This window comes from Amblyomma mixtum, chromosome 2 (genome assembly GCF_055824585.1).
Source record: "Amblyomma mixtum isolate Tamu chromosome 2, ASM5582458v1, whole genome shotgun sequence".
NCBI classification, from domain to species: Eukaryota; Metazoa; Arthropoda; class Arachnida; order Ixodida; family Ixodidae; genus Amblyomma; species Amblyomma mixtum.
Genome location: NC_143013.1, coordinates 165,907,166 through 165,913,754, shown reverse-complemented (window position 1 = coordinate 165,913,754; position 6,589 = coordinate 165,907,166).

Below are 6,589 nucleotides of genomic sequence, written 5' to 3'. Positions count from 1 at the left end.
CAATCCGAGACTTTTTCCAACAATGGCCCTTCATTCATGCCAAGGATGTGCCTATACTCAGCCAGTCTAGCTACAAGCATTGACCCAACATTCAGCCAGTCTATCCACAAATGGCCAAAGTTCGTGCCAAGACAATGCCCATGTTCAGCCAATCTATGAATTATGGCCCGACATTCGTGCCAATACTATGCCCATGTTCAGCCAATCTATTAATTATGGCCCGACATTCGTGCCAATACTATGCCCATATTCAGCCAATCTCACGCCAATAGTGTGCCCACATTCTGTCGATCTGTCAATAATGGCCCGAAATTCGCGCCAATAGTATGCCCACATTCCGCCAGTATCAATAATAGCCCCAGGTTCACTCCGACTTGTGCCCACTTTTCCACCCTTGATCTAACTTTTATAGGTGGCATATCAATTGCAAGGCCAGTGGGAAGTTGTATGCGATCGGGGGTCCCACCTAGTTTTGTCCCACACCTCTTGCTGGCCAGCAACAAGGCAGACATATACCGCTTGTTTTCCACCAGCCGGAGCTTGCATGTGTAACATTTTACATATAAGCAGTCAGCAGACGTACAAAAAAGAAAGAACGGATTCAAAGAACGAAATTTATTGCATCTACGGTGCCAGTACATCGTGAAATGCACACTGCCGGAGCAGCTGAATCGATGAGTCATATCGGCACTAATCGTTGCACTCCTCTTGTAAGAGAACTTTTGCAGTGTCTTGAAACAAATTCCTCGCCAAGCTCTTGCACGATGACCTGGCTGTACATCGCAGCTGCAAAGAGGTGCATGATGTGATCTTGAGTGTAAGTACAACCATCGCAGAAAAAAGGCAAGAAATAAAATAACACATTGATCTTAGAGGCGCGCAGTGTGCGAGAAGGTACTCGCAACATATGTTGAAAGTGTAATTTCTAAATGACTCTTAATATAAATCCCCACACTAATAGCAAAATGTTGAATTGAATTTAACATTTTTTTCCCACCGTATTGCTAAATTATTATCCCAATTTGCCGTGTCACGCCCTCAAATGCATATTAAAAGTCACAAAAAGAGATAAATATAGTGTTTAATACAAATCAATCTATTTTTATATTTCCTATCAAAATTATATGTCAATTGCGAGCTGGTTGCTTGCCTTTTTGTTCCAGCAAAGTATGGCACAGGTGGTAGCAGCTCCTCCCCATTGAACAGCTGTGAGCAATTTTTTTTTTCGCTATGAAATATAATATTCCATGCAAAGACGGCTTGCACAGTTTTGCGAAATGCGCTGAACGCAGGAGACCGAATACACTTTTTTTTAAGTAAGCAGATTACCGATGCCGCTTGGCATGCATGGAACGGGGCAGACGGAAATCTCACTTGAAAACCACACGAAATCACTCTTCCGATACTCCATGGGTGATTAATTCCGAGACAACATGGATAAAGTTCGCTCGGACCAGGAATTCCCCTTTTTCTCGTACGCCTGCAACTGGCCAAGACCAAGGCACCCGGCACGGGAATATTACATGCGGCCAGAAAACTGCTGCAGTGGAAGAATAAGCGCTTCTGATACTCATCTTGCACAAACGATAGACGACCAATGTCGTAATGAACGCAACATGAGTCGGGCCACACAACACTCCGCCACGGTGATTGAAGAGATAGTCAACGTTCGGTAAATCCATTTTTTCAAAGCTGAAAAATAAAGTTCTCACCATTCTGTGCATGCCTTTGCGCTAGACATTTCGCTGTGAAAGTTGGCATTCAGAAGTTGGCGCCAGTGCTTTGTCGCTTTCTCTTTTCCTGCCGGAGAAAAAAAGGTCGGCGCTGTTTCAAAGCCGCAATTACGCCAAGAACCATATTCATTTCCGAACACATTCCAATATAAAAGTATGGTGGTACTCACAAATAGAATCTTGCAGGCCAGGCTACTGAATTCCGTCATAATTGTCAAATCGTATCGGGTGCGGATTCTCGACAACGAACGGCGTCAGCTTGAGCGCGCATGCTTCGTCGGCACGCTGGTTGTGTGGCTTTTCGCCGCCTTGCTAGCTACAGGCGATATTCGCTGGGCGAGTGTTCGGGAAAGGAGGAGACGACGATGGGACAGGTTTCTTATATTTTTCGGAGAATTTGCTGCAGCAAGAGAAACGGCAGCTGGAAAAGGGGTAGAAGAAAATCTAGGGAGGGTGGATGAGCGGCGTTGAGCTTAGTTGGGCGCGAGGGGAAAACAGGTTAGAGAAGGTCAGTGTACCTAAAATCACAAAGAAAAAAAAACTCCTAGCATGGTGAGGGCCAGCGCTCTTCCAACAAAGAGGCTCGGCCCGGCAAAAGGCGGCTGTATGGGACTTCAAAAAGGGGGTGGAGAGGGGGGGTGGGTGAAATGAGTGAAAGAATTCCGGAATGTCCGGAGGATGCGCCATATGCGGTTGAGCACGTGGAAAGTGGCAAGGAAACGACAATGCGGAGATGTTGGAAGTGGAAACGTGGAGCTTGGGCATGAATTTCGTCAAAACGTCTCCAAACATTAGCGTAATCTCTGCGGTCGTGTGCCTCTTTGGTTGAAGCTGAGATAAATGTGTTACTATGAAAATACCGAAAATATAAAACAATAAATAAAATTAGCGGGAACAATGCGTGTTCTTTGAGTGTTTCATATATGATACTTGTGGCGGACAAAGTAGGATGACATACGTCCAAGCAACACCATTCATCAATATAATCCAATGATTCTCTTCTAGAGCGACGAATACCCTACATTTTATACACACCAGTGTAGGCAGGTCGGTCTAAGCCATAGTTATGCGGCCCACCCGTGCGTGTCTGCGCTAGCTCGAAATGACGCGGCGCGCTACTCAGCAATGCACCTGTTATGGCTCATTGGTATTAAGGATACGCGCAAAGAAAAGGCAAAAAAAAACTAGTGAAATGCGACCGGGAAAAAGTTCCGATCTTTAATTTGATAAACGTGATAATTTAAAGCAAAAACGTATGCTAGAGCCGTCGTTATAGAATACCCACAAAGCACAGCAGAATAACAAAACAATTTGCGACATCAAAAAAACCTAGCCACCTTAGCTTCGCGGCTTCAGGAAGCAGAGCCGTTTGTTCGCTTATTATTATTTTTTTAATTTAACATACATCTACATTTTCTTTCCCGTCTGCTGCTTCTTCACGCAGTAAATGCGCAGCAAGTTGTTCACGTCAACTTTTTATTTGCGATAAAACCAAAATCCCGTTTTACTCACATCGTTTCTTCTCTCCAAATGCGCCACGCAATAATTTGTGACCTAGTGGAAAAAGCGATTTATTTGTTTTTTTTTCTAGGGTGAGCATCCTGTGGGTGATCGAGGCATTGTGTTCCGGATTGTGTAATACGATTCAGCGTTTCGTGCACCATAAACTTATTAGTTAAGTTGAGCCTATATCTTGAGACACGAATTTGAACCGGCAACCTATAATCGGGGGCTGTGGTATCCGAGGTATGCGAGAGATATGCGAGGCAGCACGTTAATTAGTGCGTTATTATACCATTCCTCAAATCAAAATTTCATTTTCTTGATTGTGGCACCTCTTTCTCTCTTTCTTTTTTTCTTTGCATACCATAATTACAAAAGACGCCGCTTTTCAAAATTCGTATACCTTCGTGAATGAATCTGACCTCTGCTCACTTTCGCTCAATCAATTACATCGCGCTTTTTATTGTAATTTCGCGTCAGAGTTCGACGCTAGCGCTGTTGTTGGTCATAAAAAATAAATAAATAAACAAGTCCGAATATTAAAAAAAAACGGATTGAGAGAAATAACCACATATAATCACAGGGACATCCTTTGGTGTGTCGTGGAGCGGCACTGCCAATACAGGAAAAACAGCGGACAAGTAGGGCCATCGTTGCATGTGTAATGAGGCGGCACTGCCAATATGGGGACGACAGCGGACATTTAGGGCCATCGTTGGAGGTGTAACTAAGTGGCATTGCCAATATGGGGAAAACATCGGACAAGTAGGGCCATCGTTGGAGGTGTAACTAAGCGGCATTGCCAATATGGGGAAAACATCAGACAAGTAGGGCCAATGTTGGAAATGGCACATTGTGGCGGTGCCAATATGGGGACAATGAAGGCAACATTGGTCCTGTATAGGGCCACAAATAGCCAACAGACTCCCAATATTGGGCCAACGGTTTGTGCTGCCTGGGCTGTGATTCCAGTCTTCACACCTCGTACGTCTTGGATCACCAGACAATAAACTTATCACAGGAGTTTAAACAGACAGCACAGACATTTGCTCACATAATTAACAGCACCAAATCTCCTCGTAGCTAGAAATAAGTGCCCTGTGCATATCTGCACATATTTCTCACAGTAAACACAAAGCTAAATGTGACTGCTCACCAACGCGCAAAATGACCGTCCTTTGTCATTATGCCTGCTAGAGAGTAAACTAAGCACCCCACAACAGCCTTTTGTTTCAGAATACTTATGAGGAGTTTTAGAAGACCTGTGATCCCTATGGTCGAAAACTGCTATACCCTGGCACTTGTCAGGCTCCATCTCTGGAATATGTGAATAGAAAAATTTCTTTAAAAGACTAAGCAGCAGAGTTACAGCTGTCACAATCAAGCAACTTTGCCATCCTTTTCTCTGCCATACCATCTTCGAGTCTCTCTCTCCACCATATGGGTGATAATCCTTCCCAAGTGAAATTTCTTTCACTGCTTTTATGGGGAAGCACAGATTGTCACGTCATCATCATGGCCCTCCATCACCAAGTTGCTGCAACACCAAGTTGTTTTTGTATTAGAACACAACCTTGTTCAAACTGATATGAACCAGTATTTTTATACATGGTAACAGTTGATACCAACCACATGGGATACGAGTATGTTGCTTGTTGCATGTGAATGCATTTAAGCAACAAAATTATGTTCTTAGAGCTGTACAGTGTGCAGAAAGCAGAAGAGGCAAAGCTTGTAAGATGACTGAAACAATTCTTACCATCAACAAGCGTTTCTTTTTGAAGGCACCAAGAACAGCCACAGTATCCGTTGTATTGCTTAGCATTCAGCAGTGAAGCGCGAGCTGGCGAGTCAACACAAAAGCACAACACATTCACTGTTGACTGCACAACTTTGCTGGCAAATGACCACGTGAATCTGCCCATAGTGTGGAATTTCTCAACAAATGTCTTCAAGTAGAGGCGAGTAGGTGGGTGACCTTTGGCAACCCAAATGACGCCGATGAGGATGTTCTTCCAACGATAGGGAAGAGGGAGCTCATTAAGCGCTACTTGAATTGGCCAGACTGACCCTTTGCTAGAATTAAATACTGGCGATCCATCGCTGTTAGCGGTAACAGTCAGGTCACTCCAATTCATGTTCCTTTCACGGCGGACCTTTCTGTACAGTTGGCCATCTGTGATATCCTTATAAGCTCCCTGATGAGTTTCAGCTGTCAGTTTCTGGAGGTTTGCGCCAACTATATCCCCAAACTTCTTTAAGAGACACTGTAGCTGATGCTTGAGGTCGACAGTTATGAAAAAGCTTCCTTTTTTTCACCAGCTGTGCCACAGTCATTGTGGCTGCACAATTAGTCCAGTGCTGGAAATCTAGGCCGCAGCTTGATGTCAGGCACTCACACGTTGGGCAGTATGTACGGACTTCCACCATCCTTGATTTGTGCAAATCCCACAACTTCCTAAAGCCATATTTTGTCGATGGGAAGACGTTCTAGCCAAGAAATGCATTCAACAGCTTCAACAAGCTGTCCACTTGTGTCCAAGGAAGGCGAGCAGCAACAACAAATGTTAATAATGTTAATACAATCAGCATCGCCTGCAGGTGGATAGTGTTCTGTGTGGAAGTCTCGACTCGGAGTTCACTCTGATAAATTCTGACAAGTCTTCATCGGGGTCCTCTAGCACATGGTTGTGAAGCCCATTGGTGTCCTCATCAAGCCTTGGCAGTTGTGCATCAGAAACGCTGTCATCAAGATGCAGGGTTGAAGGCTCATCATCCAAGTTGGGATGACTTGTAGAGGCGTTGTCATGCACCTCATCTTCAGCTTGCTACAAAAAACATTGGAAAGGCTACATCAGCAACAGAAGAAAAAAACATCAGTATCGAAGTGAATGACTGCAACCTGTTCATGTATACCCCGAGTTGGTATCATTCCGCATGAACATCATTCCGATTCCCTTCACATTTTAATATTTTCATCACAGGTTTATGTTTTTTTTCTATATAATGATCCATAAGAGATAGTATACATGGACCACCATGTGACATTGACCTATAATCACTAAATAATTTATAATCGAATTTCGTATCTCACCTTTTTCAGCTTCAACAGTCAAGTAATGGCTACAACGTGAAAGGTCAGTCTAAGTCACGTGAGACACAAATAAAAAGTGCAACATAATCACTGCTTCATAATTTTAATTCACTGTGATGCTAAAGACAGCTTGCCGCAAGAGCTGGAATGGCACTGGGTTTGGTGCATGGTTCATGGGAGTTGTGGCGTCCTAAAGCGACCCCGGCTATGAGGGATCCCAAAGTGGAGGGCTCCGGATAATTTCACCCACACCTGGGGT